Here is a 16,373-nt window from a genome sequence, read left to right as displayed (position 1 = left end):
GAGACTTTGGGAGATAATTAGGTTTAGTTGAGGTGATGGGCTGGGTGCCGTGGCTCACACCTGTAATTTCAGCACTTTGGGAGGCCGAGGCAGGCAGATCACCTGAGGTCAGAAGTTCGAGACCAGCCTGGCCAACATGGCAAAACCCCATCTCTCCTAAAAATACAAAAATTAAGTGGTGTGATGGCACATACGTGTAATCCCAGCTGCTCGAGCGTCTGAGGCAGGAGAATCACTTGAACCCAGGAGGTGGAGGTTGCAGTGAGCTGAGATCATACCATTGCACTCCAGCCTGGGTGACAGAGCAAGAATCTGTCTCAAAAAATAAAAAAACAAAAAGAACAAAAGGTGAGGTTACGGGGGTGGCGCCCCCATGATGGGATTAGACGTGCTCCTAGAAGAAGAGTAAGAGATAGAGTCGCTCTTGTGTGCTCTCTCTCTCTCTCTGTACATGCATCAAGGAAGGCCATGTGAGGACTAAACCAGGAAGAGCCCTCACTAAGAATGCCACCGTGCACCCTGATCCTGGACTTCCACCTTCCGGAACTGTGAAAAATAAATGTTTCTTGGTTAAGCCACCCAGTCTGTGGTATTCTATTCTAGCAGCCTGAATGAACTAAGGCACTTCCAATTTTGTAGATGACAGAACTGATAGGGAGATTAAGTGATTTGCTCAAGATCGTAGAGGTGGAACTTGACTGAGCTGTGATCTGAACCCCTTTGAATCTGGGCCTGTTAGTGTTTCAAAGACCTAGGACTTCACTGTCATAAACATAGTGTACACATCTTAAAAGGAGAAAAAAGGATTTCTGTGTACATTTAACTTAATAGCATTCAAAGTTGGAATCAAATCTTGGTTCTGTATGCAAAACTACTTATTTAAAAATCATCTCTTGCAGGCACTTAATAGCATAAATTAAAGGTAGGCGTATAGCATTCAGTCCACGAAAGAAGGGATGAGTTCATCTCATACAAAGAGTAGATGTGTAGGGATAGTTCTATGTACATGTATATAAAAATAGCACATGATTGTATATAAAAGCAAATACTATTCACTAACCTTATAATTTGTGATGGATAACCAATAGTTATCTGCATATACCCCTCTCTTCTTCCTGGGAATGTTTCTATTTTTCTTTTCATGGTTGGCAGTTTGAATAAATCTCAACACAGTACCAAAAAAAAAAGTGATTATTTAGTCTAGAACTGCAAATATTGACCTGGAGAAAAAGAAGTTTAGAGGTTTGCTCTCAGTCATCTTGAACAAGATGTATGAAATATATGGCTTAATCTTGGCTAAGAGTTTGCACTGAAAATAAGTCCACCTGTTGGATGACTTCTAATTGAAGAAAACATGTAGTGTTCAGATCTGCCCAGTACAGAATAAGTAGTGATAAAAATAAAAGAGCCTCAAAATATTTTTATTTCATGAAGTCTTTTATTTTGCAAGTCAAACACAGATGCGGGCATGAATGTACTTTCCTTTTATTTATTTGTATTATTTGTAGCGCATTTTATGCTATTTTTATGAAGCAAAGCAATGCAAGCTGATTTGACTACAGACTTGATACAAAGTAAAAGGCAAGGCCACATACTTTCTAGCAAGAGTGCACATCAGTCCTTTAGAACCCTATTCTACTACAACCAATTCAAATAAAAACGTTTTAATTGAAAAGTGAGGCTAACCACTCAAACGTCGTGGGCAACATATGACAAGTTACTTCTGTCCACCAAATAGCATACAGCATATCTGAAGAAGTTTTCTGAAAATGTTTTCTGAAATTGCCTAATACACCCAGTGAGTGGCCCCATGGGATCTGGCTTTTTACTCCATAGGATTTTATGAAATATTATTCTTTTGAGTCACTAAGTTGTTTCCAATTTTCTCAACGCACATTTCAGAAGACCCCTTGTTAAGTATAACTTGAATAGAGGGATTTTACAGATTTTTATAAAGTCTGAAGACTGAAAAACTTCTTGTTTAACTATGAAACTCAACAGTCAGAAGACTAACATTTGAACATTCTAACAAAACACATAATGTCTTGTTGTTCTGATAGAAAACAAAACTGCATCATATGATTTAATATTCTTATTTATAAGAAGAAATTATTAGAAACATTTAAGTAAAGGAGAATAATTTGTATGTTCTTCCTGTTTTGTGAGAATGCAGCTTAAAGCATCCAGTCCTTCATTTAGCAGATGGTTATGGGGTGGTAACTATGCACTATTCATTTATATAACAATATGTATGGAGTGCCTGCTATGTGCTGGGGATTGTTTTAGTCACTGGGGTTGAGGAGCAAATAAGACAAAATCCCTGTTCTCAAGGACTCACATGTGGAGAATTTGGTGGTTCACTGGGAAGAGCAAAGGTAGAAGGAAGGAAGGATGACCACCAGGTGGTTGGTTGGGAAAAGGTGAAACATATTTGTCACACTGCTTGCCAAAGTAGAGACCACAGGGAAAAGAATAGTTTATGATAAAGAATCATTCGGAGATGTAAATTTCCTGGCATATCAGTTGATTGTAGGTCCCTGAAATTCAGGAGAGAGGCTTGAGCTGTAGAGATAAGAGCTTAGGAGTCATTTGTGTATGTTGGGCTAAAATCAAAGGAGTGAATGAGCTCATGGAGGGGGCATGTGAAGTGCAAAGCAAAAAGTCAAGAAGAAAGAGAACAAATATCTCAGAACATTTGAAAGGGCAGGTTGCAAAAGCTGTTCTGATGACAACTGTCCTCCCTTGGGACCCATAGGAGTTGTGGGTAATGACTCAACAGACTCACCTTTTAACAGACTAAGGAATAGATATCTTCTGCTTTAGTACTTTTCCTTCCTCGCTAATGTTTTTCCTCTGTGGTGTTGATGAGGAAACAGGCCAGCAACCTGTTGGTTTCAGAATTGGAAGGGAGTTTCATGAATTCAGGAAAACTGAAAAACGGTGAGATTCATTGTATTTGATAGGAAGATAGAAAAGGCATATAAATATCGTTTGGTCTAAAAATTAAATTTTCTAGTTTAAAGTTCATGTAAGGTTACAATGACAACTGTCATCTACTAAAATCAAGGTTCTTATAGTAATAATAACAATGACAATAATCATAGCTAACTTTTACTGCACACGTGCTGGATGCCAATGACTGCTAAGTTGTTTATGTGCCCTGTCTCATTTAATTTTCAATACTACCTAATAGTTACATAATTATTATCCTTATTTTACAGATGAAGAAACTACAGCTCATTATTTCAGGATATTCTCTGACAAGATACCCTTGATACTCAATGTATTTTCGAATGAGAGAATGTATAAAGGTATTCTTAGCAATGAAGAAAATGAGGTCATTCAATTAATCCAACCTTTCACATGGTAACTGGGAGTTTCATTGGAATTAGTGTTGGGAGCAACAAAATAAGTAGGCTGATCCTAATGTTTATTGGAGGAAAGAAAACAGACTTTTGGAAACTAAGTCTAATGAGATAGTGCTTTGTGCTGCTAATGTTGTGTGTCCATTTCAGCACTTGGCACATAGTCAGATGGCCTGTGTTCTGCCTGGTAGGAAGAACTGTAGTGACTTGTATTCCTACTGGGAATACTGTGCCCATTTGCTTCCCAGTTTCCCCTCCCTCCTGTATCCATCTCTGTTCCTCCTTCTCACCTCTCGTTGCCAGCTTGTTACCTCAGTGGTGTGATATGGGGTTGTGTGTGTCTTTGTTCATCTTGTATCTAGTATTTAACATTCCCACTATCTTCTGCTTCTGTCATGGTCCCTAAAGCAATATCAATGGACATTCCTACAACCTGCAATCGTAAAATATACTACAGTGCCTCTGTTTTTCTCTGTCTTTAAATGTAATGCAGATACTTTTTCTCATTCTGTGCTATGCCCCTTAGAGGTCTAACAGATTGAACATGAAAGATTAAAATACTTGAGAAATTTGATGCAGGGGTCCTGGTCCTATCTCATAATCTCTTTTGTACAGGGCAAATAGCATTAGATTTAAAAATAGAAAGAAGCAAACAAAAGCAGTTGGATATTTAACCTAATAAGTTGAGGTTGAATCCCATTTCAGGGGTGAAGTCACTGTTGAATGTGGTCTGAGCCAGTGTTGGAAGTGTAAGAAAAAGGATGGATGAAGGACTGGGGACAGTGAATCAAAGGGCTGAATGAAGGATTTCTTGGCTGGAAGAATACAGACTGGTTAGAGAGGAAATGAAAGCTGAGAAAACTACAGGAGGCCTTTGAAGCTGAGATCCTGGGAGTCCGAGTTTGATAAGGAGAACAATAGAGAAGCCCGGTGGGGGCAGGGGTGACCTGGTCAAAGCTGTGGGTGAGAGAAAACAATTTTTAGCAACTGGTAAAATTGAGTGTGTACTGGTTCGCATGCCTGAGTTGTCTATTAGATCCATGTGGTTGCTGTGAAAAAGCCTGGAGGATGTTACGTTGGAAAATAAATGAGAAAAATCTGAGATTTCTGAGTTTTAACATAAAAAGTGACTTTTCCTTTAAACAAATTAATTTCTTTGTTCAAGGGGTACGTTTTTTTTTTTTTTTTGGATCCTGCCAATTGAACTTTTAAAAATATGCTTTAGTTCTAATTTTCATGGTATTCCTTCTATGGAAATTTTGTTTGTGACATCAATTACAACTAACAGGTATTTCTCTACTTTCCATTGTAATGAATGTGGTATATACATGTCTTCCAACAGTATTTTTTTAGTTAACATTTTATTTTTAGCAGTATGAAAGTGGCTTCATTTTCATTGACTTTTTACTAATATTTATAAAGTGTCAACATTATGTGATAATTGAAACCCTCTTTTTAAAAGTTGATGCACAGAAATAAAATGCCTATGATCTATATTGAATAAATGAAGATTTTCTCATAGCTGGATTTAGCTATAAATTTTAACTGCATTCTAAGTGAACATATACAAGTAGAAAAAGTCTTCTATATATATTATATATTTGAACAACATTATTCTGTGCGCTTTAATATTGTATTGGATCATTGTATAATCTTTTAAATATTAAGTGAAACATTTTCTTTACTCTGTAAATAGAAAAGTTAAAAACAGACAATGATACTGTGATATTAAAGAAACAGCTCTGATTGTGTCCTGACAGAGGGCAAAGGTATTTAAATGGTTTTTTGCTAACACCATCAGAGCCCTTTGAGTTGCAGAAGTTGTATACACAAAACTTTCATAGTTATCACTCAATCTCTTGCTCATTAGTATAGCTTTATTTTATGCCCTTTTCTCTTCCAAAATCATTCAGTGAAACCAAAGCTGAGGTGTGTGAAAGCCCAAGGAGAAATCAAATATTGGAAGATCATAGTTGTTTGCACTAAGCACTGAACACTCTGAATGAGTCATTGTGTAAACAGAACATATGTTGGGAGCAAGTTGGTACAGTGTAATGAACCCAATTCCAATTATAGATCATCCTGTTACTCTTTAGTGCCTCCAAGGTAGATGTTCAAAAGTAAACAACCAATTTACTACTAGGGAGCAATACAAGTGTTAGGGAAAATAGTGTACTATATTTAGTTCAATTGAGTATGTAAAATTACAATTTGAACAGCTCCCTTAGAATTCAGATGTTGAAAATTCTTCTACTTCCCTTTCTCTTGGGGAGAAAACCTCATGCAAAACAGATGCAAAGTTTAGACTCTCTCAAAACCTCCCTAGAGGAAGATTGAACACTATTCCTTTGCCAACCCGTTCCAATATGTCATACTTCTTAGGAACAAGAAATTTATCTCTGCCTCATATTGCAGCATAGGTATTTCTTCACATTCATCCTCAATGGAAAGGAAAAAGCATTTGATCACCTTCCTCCATGAGATCTTTATGTGTCTGAAGAATATGATGATGATTATGATCATGGGACCAGTGTTATCAGGAGGTCCTGACGCAAACCAGAAAGGTACATCTTTGGAGGTGTTCTTATTTCGGGTAGATTATTCCTGGTTCCAATATCATGCTCCTTTTTTTTTTTTTTTTTTTTTTTTTGAGACAGAGTCTTGCTCTGTCACCCAGGATGGAGTGCTGCGGCACGATCTCAGCTCACCTCTGTCTCCCGGATTCAAACAATTCTCCTGCCTCAACCTCCCGAGTAGCTGGGACTACAGGCATCTGCCACCACACTCGGCTAATTTTTTGTATTTTAGTAGAGACGGGGTTTCGCCATATTGCCCAGGGTGGGTCTTAAACTTCTGAGCTTAGGCAATCTGCCTGCCTCTGCCAACCAAAGTGCTAGGATTACAGATATGAGCCACTGCGCCTGGCCCCAACATCATGCTCTTTGATTCTGACGTTAAGGATGATCTCTTGGAGAGATAGGTGCTAATGTAAAAGTACTACTTGGATAGATAAGACATGTTTTCAGTTGTAATCAGTAAATTTTGATGGCAGTATTTACTTATTTCTTTAGGTTACAACACTTTTATTTTTTCCATAGTATTTTCTGTTTTAGTTGTTGCTTCATTTTATGTTTACTACTATTTTAGTTCTCTTCACTGTTATTATTTAGCCAAGATAATTTTGAATTCCAATTCTTTGAGTCTCCTCCTGCTTTCTTAGAGCTTCTTTTTTGGATTATCCTAATTACTACTCAGTAATAAAATAATCTTGAGGCCAAGATTGATGTTTACTAAATACTATTTTAAGATGTTAGTCATAATAGCAACATTTAAGTCTTATTCTTCTGAGTTCTTTCATTGTCACACAACTTTTCTAGTGCATTGGCAATAGAAAGCAGAAAGAGGTGTTGATTTGGAATTATGTCCATCATGTTTCCTCTAGCTAAAAATCTGTTAACTTATTCTTCTGATCAGGGGTCAGCAAACTATAGCCTGTGAGGCAAAGACAGCCTGCGGCCTATTTTTCTAAATAAAATATTGTTGAAACACAACCACACTCATTCTCTTACATATATGCCTGTCGTTGCTTTGGCTCCACATTGGTGGAGTTGAACAGTTGTAGCAGAAACTGTATGCATCACAAATTCTAACAATTTACTATCTGGCCCTTTACAGAAAATGTTTGTCAGTCTCTGTTCTGGATTAACTCTGAATTGGACATTAGGAAATTGTAGTTCCAGTTACCTCTAGTTTCTAATTAGCTTTATGACATGGGCCAAGTCATGTTTACTCTCTGGCATTGGTTTTCTCATTTCTGGGATTGGAAGCGGGACTGTATGATTGATTGCCAGTCTCTTCTAGCTGTAAAATTCCAGAAATCTAATGAATCCTATTTTACCTAAAATCATTTAAAGTAGATTTTTTTTCTTACAGATTAAATTTTGGGTTTGTGGTAATCACTTTTGAGTATATTAGACATACATACAAATATCCATACATATTCATAGATATAAAAACAATAGTAAAGTTTGTCTACATAAGCTCTGTATGTGCCAAGTATAAAGGCAGGCACAATACCGTATTTCTTTTAATCTTTAAAATAACTCTGCATCATGGGTGTGTATGTTCACATTTTAAAGAGTAAGGTGTTGAGACTCAGAGACAGCTGGTAAGAGTCAGAGCTGGGGCTTGTACCCAGTGCCATTGATAAAATCCTGTGTCCTTTCCACTATAGTAACTGTCTCCTTTAATGAGGTACCTCTATTATAATTCAGTTGTTTGAATATATGGCCACACATCACTTCTCCAGAGATTGCTACCCAAATTACTCAGAATACAAGTAATTATTAAAAAGTTAAAAAAAAAAGTGGTTATGATCTAAATAGATGTTCACTTATGCCATTACAAAAAAAAAAAAAAAAGATTCCGAGGCCCTCTTTCATAGCTTGTTCACTTTTATTAAAAAAAAAAAATTAAAAATTTGCTTTTTTGGGTTTCCTAGATCTCTGTAATTAATGGGAAATAGATGGAAATGTGGAGGGATAGTTACTGGTGCAGGGATATGGACACCAGTAGAGATCGGGACTGCTGTGATTATACCGCGGAGAAGAGCGACACACTCTAAATAGCAAGAAAGTCTTAGGCAGGTTAGCACAGGGACAAATTCACCCCAGGAGCCTCCATGCAGAGCCAAGAAGGTTTTGCTGTTCACCAAAAGTACTCTGGAGCATTAAGAAAGTGGCTACAATTAACACACTACATTTCAGAAAGTAGAAAACGGGTTTTCCCTTTAACAGAGTTTTAATAAAATCGTGAAAGAATTTACAACTCTTAAGTAGATAAGCTTCAGTTATTCGAATGTTTCCCTGCATGGGATATTTTCTTCCTTAAAAATGCTGAATGGATGAAATACTGCCAAGTCTAGGTTGTTTAGGAAATCTTTCCCCAGATGTTCAACTACTTCGTTTTACTTTTCTGTTGTTTGTTATTGTCTTATTCATTATTCACGTGCTGATGACAGTGCTCTAGAGATAAATAAGCAATTAACAGTCTGAGTTCTTGGCTTCATCTCTTAGCAGATTTTTCTCCACACCTAATTAAGTCTTAAGATATTTCCATTATCTTTTTTTGTTCCCTATAGCTTTGAAGAAAGTTTTATTGTTTTCTTTCTATTCTTCTAATTTTTTTTCAGAGTAGAAGCCCATTTTTCCCCTCAGTTTTTAAAAACCACCTTACCCTGATCTGTGCATATTATCTACTATAAAGTTAATCCTGTAAAAGCAAAACTTATTTCTTATATTGTCTTTGGGGGAAACCTCACAGTGACCTCCAGAATGAATCATGCCCACTCTCCACTTTTGGCAGCTCTTCCTTTTATATTTCTCTCATGTACTGAATTCTTGGTTTCTTCTTTCTGATGCACAGGCATTTCTTTCCTTTGTGATTCTTTAACCCATTACTTCTAATTGACTAGTTTGAGTAATATTTTAACAACTCATGTATTTTTGAGGTAATATTTTATGCAGTTTGTTTTGAAAAGACTTGCTAAAACTTCTTGTGGAAACTAAGAGATTTGTAAACATTTAAGTAATTTATCTCTCATCCCTCTCGGTGTGGCAGTCAGGGAGGAAGGATTGTTGCCCCAAGCCTGTTGCCATATACTTCCTTAAAATAAATGATGTCAGCCGGGCACAGTGGCTCACACCTGAAATCACAGCACTTCGGGAGGCCAAGGCAAGTGAACTGTTTGAGCCCAGGAGTTCAAGACCAGCCTGGGCAACATGGGGAAACTCTGTCTCTACAAAAACACAAAAATTAACCAGGCATGGTGATGCACACCTGTAGTCCTAACTACTTGGGAAACTGAGGCAGAAGGCTCACTTGAGCCTGGGAGGCAGAGTTTGCAATGAACAGAGCGTGTCCCACTCAACTCCAGGCTGGACTACAGAGCGTGATCCTGTCTCAAAATAAAAACAAATAAATGATGTCATATTATGACTATATTATGTTAATTAGGACTATATTATGATGCCAATTTAATAATGTCAGTAATAATAAAAAGATCAAATTGAAAGCTCATTTGGTATCAGATGCTATGCTTAATTGTTCACATATGTTATCTCAATTAATCTTCACTACCGTTCTATGATGTAGGTACAGAATTCCAGGAATATTTCAGCTAATAAATTGGTTGCATTTCAAAGTTATATTTACAAATTGGTTATTTCAGATATGAAATCTGTTTTCTCATAGAAGCAATGTTGTAGGTACAGCTCTAGGCTGGGCTGGATTGCCGAAGTCTATCACATTTATAGCTAACATGACTAAATGAATGCCTTTGTGGGAAAGTGCTTTCAGAGTTCTCATTGTGATGTGAAGAACTCACCCACCTTCTTCCCAGGGACCTTACTCTCATACCAGGGACTTGACCTGATTTTCAGACCTGTTCAATGAATAGATCTACAATGGGAATGAACCCTCTCCAGATTCAAATTATGCAAATACTAAGCTGCCATAACCATAGAGATCCCAAAATAGAGTGGCTTAAATAAAACTTTTTTTTCTCTGTTAAGCAAGAGATCCAAGGTGAGCTTTTCAGTTTGCCAAGTCAGGCTTACCCTATGAAATTATCCAAAGACTTGGGCTCCATCTATTTCTTGCTTCACCAATCCCTAGACTATGGTCTTCATCTGTGTGGTTGCAGCTGGCTGAGCCCTGTATCTGTGTTCCAGCTTGTGGAATGGTACAGAGAGGAAGTACATGGCAGCACGTCTCTTTGAAGGAGGTGAAGTGGAAGAATGACTTGCTCCCATTCTGTTGGAGAGACCTTAGTAACATGGCTGCACCTATCTCAAAGGGGACTGGGAAATGTAGTCTTTGGCTGGGTACATGGATGCATCTTAAACTCCATTACTGTGAAAAACGTGGGGAGTGCATTCTGACGACAACTGGCAGTCCCTGCCACATTATAGTCATGGTTCCTTTGTCTACAGAGTGGCTCCTGCAGGGTGGACTTTGGTGGGTGTGGCAGGAGAGATGTGGGTGGAATATGGGTACATGCTTTTGCCACACCTAGTTAGAAATGGGACTGGGAAATGGAGTCTTCAGCTGGTAATCACAGGGCAACAAGGTGGCCGGGCCAGTGCCTGGGCACAGATTGGAAACAGCAGAAGCAGCAGGTGTGGTAGCAGCGGCCAAGGACAAGCGGGGAAGGAGGAACTCTATAGGAGGGCAGCACTGAGACCCCTATAAGGCCAGCCTGGCTCTTTGTCCCCAAAGTTCGTCTCTGTGGCATCTATGCAAATATTAACTCTTTAGCCTGAACCTTGGGACAGAAACTGCTTGGCAACATCAGGAAGTAGACGTTACTAGTAAGTTATTACAAAATAAAGTCATACACATGAACATTGCAATAAAGCATTTATCAAAGAATTATTAGAGCTCTTTAAAGATTTTGGAATCTTTGGATTTAAATGCTGAAACATTGCAAAATGAATATCCACAAGCTTAGAAACAGAAGTTATATTTTACATTCTCAGTGGAAAAGAACGTTACATTCAAATGAACTTCAGGTGGACCAATTATTAATGAGGAAGATAAAATAAAATGAAAATTTCCCTTGAAGTTGAAAATAGAGTTATAGAATGTATAAACAGGCATTTAAAATTATATACGAATTGTGAAGCTACTTTCAATTTCTTGTACGATCTCTACAATTTTCAGGAAATGTCAGAAGAAACATCAAAATGTCGTATAAATTTACACTTAGAATTCAGACTTACACAAAACTGACTCATATGAAGAGTTAAGTCTTTGTATTAAAATTGTTCCATGAAACTGAATTCTAGACATACTAAATTTTGTATTTTGAAATAATTTATTAAAATTTATCCCAAATGTTGTCATAGCTTCTAAAATATTCTTAACAGCTCCAGTAACAGTTGCATAAGAAGAAAGATCCTTGTCAAACTTAAAAGTTAACAAAAATTGCTTGCAACCTTCTATTTGTGTAGAGCTAATAATGTCATTTACAGCTATTCAGAATGAAAATAATTTTGCTAAAGTGCAATTTTGATGACTTAAAAAATAAATTTTGAAAACATTGAGTAAGAAAAAATGCAGTTAATTGTGATGTCACATTAATAATGTATTGGTACTTATTTTATTTATTATTTTTAAAGGAAAAGCATATTTATGTTTTAGTATCTTTAAAGCACTTCTGGCCAGGTACAGTGGTTCATGCCTGTAATTCTAGTACTTTGAGAGGCTGAGATGGGTGGATCGCTTGAGCTCAGGAGTTTGAAACTAGCCTGGGCAACATGGCAAAACTCGTTTTTACAAAAAATACAAAAATTAGCCAGGTGTGGTGGTGGGTGTCAGTCATCCTAGCTACTTGGGGACCGAGGTAGGAAGATTTCTTGAGCCTGGGAGATCGAGGTTGCAGTGAGCCAAGATTGTGCTACTGCACTCAAGCCTGGGCAACAGAGGGAGACCCTGTGTCTAAATAAATAATAAATAAATAAATAAATAAATAAATAAAGTACTGCAAATTATGTAGCCAGCCCTGGCTGAGGGATTTATCTATCTGCTCAGCTTTCTGCAACTGCCTCTTTGCTGTCTTTTCTATGGCTGCTGCAGAACAATATGACATCTCCTACCTTATTTTTTGTCCTGAAATATATTGCTCTTTTGAGGTTTTAAAGGGATTTGGGTTGTTAACAACAAATGGAAAGGGAGGGAAGTCAAGGCTAAGCTCCTCCTCAGGCCATTGCCCTCTTCTGTTTCTTGCTCAGCTCTTGCTTTCTGGGAAAGTCCCAAACACTTATAGCTGATAGCTACAGAAGCACAGGGAGCACTTGGTTGAACCAGGGCCTGATGTCAGATTTATTTACATTTTGGAGTATTGTTCCTCAGTCTTTTGAACATTCTCATTACAGGAGTAGGATCTAACAGCAGTTCTCCTCCCACTGATCTTTCATGGCCAAGATGCCTGCCACCCTGGCTCCTCACTGTAGGAGAAATGAGTGAAATAGACCAGAGCCAAAGATTTCAACTAGAGAAAGATTCCAGGCTGCAGCATTTCTGACAAAGGCAATAGGAGGGAAGAAGAGGGCAGTCGGCAGGTGGGAGAGAAGGCACACCTGCTTGAGTCAGCCACTTGCAGGTGGTTGTTGGTATGGAACGCGGAGACTCATAAAAAATGAATAAGATATTAAGGCATCTGTGGTAGGGAGAATAATGGCCCCCAAAAGATGTCCATGTCCTAAATCCTGGGATCTGTAATTAGGTTATGTGGCAATGGAAATTAAAGTTGAAGATGGAAATAAGGGTGCTTCTCATCTGACCTTCAAACAGGGGAATTCTGGGTTGTCTCATTAGGCTCGGTGCAGTCAGAAGCATCTTTAAAAAGGCAGGCAGAAGAGGAGAGTCAGAGAAGGATTTGTGATGACAGCCCTTAGATCAAACAGCTGCCATGTTACTGGCTTTCAAGACAAAGGGGGTCCATGAGCCAAGAAATGAGGGACGCCTCTAGAAGACAGCCTTGCCAACACCTTGATTTTATCCCAGTGAGACCCCTGTTGGACTTTTGACTTCCAGGATTGCGAGAGAATAAATTTCTGTTGTTTTCAGCCACCCAATTTGTGGCAAATTTTTATGGCAGCAATAGGAAACTAATACAGCCCTCTTGAGCATTGATATTAACAGCATGAGCTCTGGAGTCAAACTGCTTAGATTCTGATAGGTAGCTCCACCACCTATTAGCTATTTCATGGGGAAAGTAACTGGAGCCTTAGTTTCATCCTCTGATCAATGAGGTTATCACCTCTTGAATGCGTTCTAAGGAAAAAGGAAGGTAAAGTCTTTAAGCCATATACTGTGAAGAGAAAGCACCAGACAAGTATTAGCTTTAAAAAAATCATGGATGCCTTGTTCTTAGCATGGCAAAGGACTTCCCTCCACTCTTACTCCCTTGTAATTTGCTGCTCCCCTCTTCTTTAGCCCCTGCTAACCCCACACTGACTTCTGGTCCTGTAGGGTCAGTATATACCCAGGTACATTCTCACCAGGGCCCCATTCTTTAGATGCCACCCTTTCCTATTTTCTCATCTAAATTCTCTAATGTCTTTTAAAAAGTAGAAATAAGAAGATGAATATATTAAGTGCTATCTGCTGAGGTGTTAATCACTGATAATGGCTTCATCTCTTAAGGTCTTGTAGTTTTGCCATGTCCAGGACTGTGCCTTTTTGCGGAGAGCCTCTGGAAATCTTGGTTAGTTGTAAGATAGAGGAGTCCTTAGGAATTGGCTTTTAATTGAGGACTTTTGGCTTAAGTTAAATGAGTAGGATTCACAGTGAGGAATTTCAACTGGGAAATATTTTAAGCAGTGAGACCTCCCAGGATTCCTTCGAATTATACCACATTTTATGAAGCGTTTGGCCTCCTGTTCTGTCTACTTTTAAGCAGCTTTGAAATGACTGTCACAAAATTTTCATAGGATAGTTGCTGAGAAAAGTTGGTAGTTTTCTTGAAGGTCCATAGAGTAGAGCAGTTTAGAGCTTATGATACCAACAATTTCAGAAGAACTTTTCTACAGCTGTGAAGAATTTCATTTCAACCTGGATTCCATTGTGAGAAATTCTAACAGGAATTTGTAATGAGATTATCTTGTAATGAGATCACCTGCTGAAAAATCCATTCAGTATCCACAGAACTCACATTATGTACAAGTTACAGTTGTAAAAATATATAAAAAGCCATTTGAAACAAAACTGACTGAGTAAAAACTGAATTTCTAAAGTTATTCCTTATTATGAGAATGTAAAAAGTAAATTCTAAAATAAATGCACAAAGAACATGTTAGTGTCCCATAGTCATTGGTTTATGAGGATTCAACAAAACTGGCTGAGTAAAAACTGAATTTCTGAAGTTATTGCTTATTATGAGAATGTAAAAAGTAAATTCTAAAATAAATGCACAAGGAACATGTTAGTGTTCCGTAGTCATTGGCTTATGAGGATTCACATTTTTGTGTTGGTATGTAAAATGCAAAATGATTTTTAAAAGAAATATGATTTTATTTTAAAATAAACACTGAAGACACATGAAATAGGATGGTTTTCAAATACTGTTACACATGGGGACACTTTTCACAAGTACTTTACAGGCTGTGTGCTTGAGTTTATGATGTGGTCTCCCTCTTGTGGTCAGTGTTAAGAAAGGTACTGGCTTCAAAGCAATGACTAAATTTCTTTCCCTTTTGCTGAGATTTGAATCTGGAAAGCATTTTGAGAGGTCAGGCTATGTATTTTACATTTTGACCATGGCTTTTGGGAAGCTTGATTATTTTTAACAAAAATCAACCGATCGATCAGTCTGTCTCCTCTCCCTATGGCCATGTCAGAATCAGTTTTGACTATTAGGAAATCTGACCTAGTTTCTCTGTCTTGTGGCCTGTTTTTGGTGTATTATGGCCAGAATGTATCTCTTAATTTTGGCATTAGTATTTTCCATCTACTTTAGAAAGGCTATAGGTGAATGTGAAGTTTATTGAGTTCACACTGTATACCTGTCACTCTTCTGGGTCCTTCAGCCACAGCAAGAAACCAAACAGATAAAAATCACTGCCTTCATGGAGTTTTTGTTCTATCACAAATATAGGCATGGTTTATGAAGACATGAACCATAAAGACTGACATGTTAGACTTCACATGTTTGCAAAACTTTCCTATAGCCGAAGAAGCTATAGATTTAAAAGACAAATACATGAAACACTGGGAGAAAATAATTGCAACAAAAGGAACTCTGATAAACCAGTCGGGGGGGGGAAAAAAAAACAATAGACGTGTGCAAACAGTAGGAGTAGGCATCAACTGTGAAGGGCTTTCACTTACCTTACGTAATCATTGGTAGAAGTGGGATATTTCAGATTTACTCAGTTGCAGACACAAGCCAAGTATGCCCTTCAGAAAAGATATCTCTTAGCTGAAATCCACTGGGTCTCCATACCTCTCACCTGGTGAGGGTATCAGGTTGAATTCTTCCCTGTATGTGCCTCACAGCGACTACGTGCTGAGTTTGGCTGTCATCGTGTGATATGGCTTCGAAACTGCATGTGTCCTATCCTTTTGTCAAGTGGAAAAAAATGAACCTTTTCTCGGAAGCATCACCTCTATTCTGAGTTCAGTCGCTCCTCCCAAACCCTCCACCATCGACAGATCTTCATGTTATGAAACCTCTCGGGGTTAAGCACATTCAGTTGATAAATAGAGTGTTTTTAGAGGAGACTCCGTATCTGCTCAAATTGCGGTAATGAGAGTTCATAGGAATAGGAGCACAGTTTTTGACTTCCCATTATCTGCTCAGTGCATTCCCTCTTTTCAGGGATAAAAGAGACCATTCTCCGCTTGACTCGGGGCTAATCTTAAGGCCAGATATTTTCTGTACATTTCTAGTCCCTGTAGTCTCTCCTGAAACCTCATCCTCTTTTAACTTCTTACCCCTTATTGCCCTGGCTCATTCTGTCCCCTTGATTGAATGGCTATAGATTGTTCACAGGGGCCATTCCTGTTTACCAGTATAAAAGAAAATGTTAGTCCTGTGAAGACTCTGGAAACATTTTAGCAGTTTTTCTCCCCTCCCCGCTGAGCGCTTGGTTGTTGTGTAACCAGTCCTCTAGACTTAGCAAATTGGCAGCTATGACTCTGGAATGCAAGTTAATTAAATTGTGCTTGTGTTTAGTTTTACGAAAGGTTGTTCCCCGCCCCCGCCCCCCCCCCGCCCCCGCCCCCCCCCCCCCCCCCCCGTTAGGTTTAGTCTATGTGGCTTTGTTATATGCAATCCTGGTAACTAGGGATACTGAGAGAGATTTTATGTAGTGGTGCTGTGAAGGGCAAGCGGTAGTAGAAAAGTGGAGGAGCCTGGGAGAAAGAATCCAGAGACCTCTGTGTTCCACCAGCATGTAAATCATTTAATAGGATACAAACGATTAAACAGTGAAAACCAACTTT

The 16,373-nt window shown here is 38.3% G+C and overlaps 1 protein-coding gene and 1 long non-coding RNA gene across 17 annotated transcripts in view; one reads left to right on the top strand and one right to left on the bottom strand.

Annotated features, from left to right (window-relative positions):
- Nucleotides 1-16,373, top strand: part of CORIN (corin, serine peptidase) — a 264,257-nt gene that overhangs the window by 136,796 nt on the left and 111,088 nt on the right. The gene's annotated exons all lie outside the window — the stretch shown is intronic.
- Nucleotides 1,417-15,468, bottom strand: LOC141410296 (uncharacterized). Its single transcript, XR_012434813.1, has 2 exons — nucleotides 15,258-15,468; nucleotides 1,417-2,885 (listed from the first exon to the last, which is right to left on the bottom strand). It is a non-coding gene; the product is annotated as an uncharacterized lncRNA (long non-coding RNA).

The sequence above is a fragment of the Macaca fascicularis genome, chromosome 5 (assembly GCF_037993035.2).
Source record: "Macaca fascicularis isolate 582-1 chromosome 5, T2T-MFA8v1.1".
NCBI lineage: Eukaryota > Metazoa > Chordata > Mammalia > Primates > Cercopithecidae > Macaca > Macaca fascicularis.
Note: the sequence above shows the minus strand (reverse complement) of the source record. Positions and strands in the feature narration are given on the sequence as shown.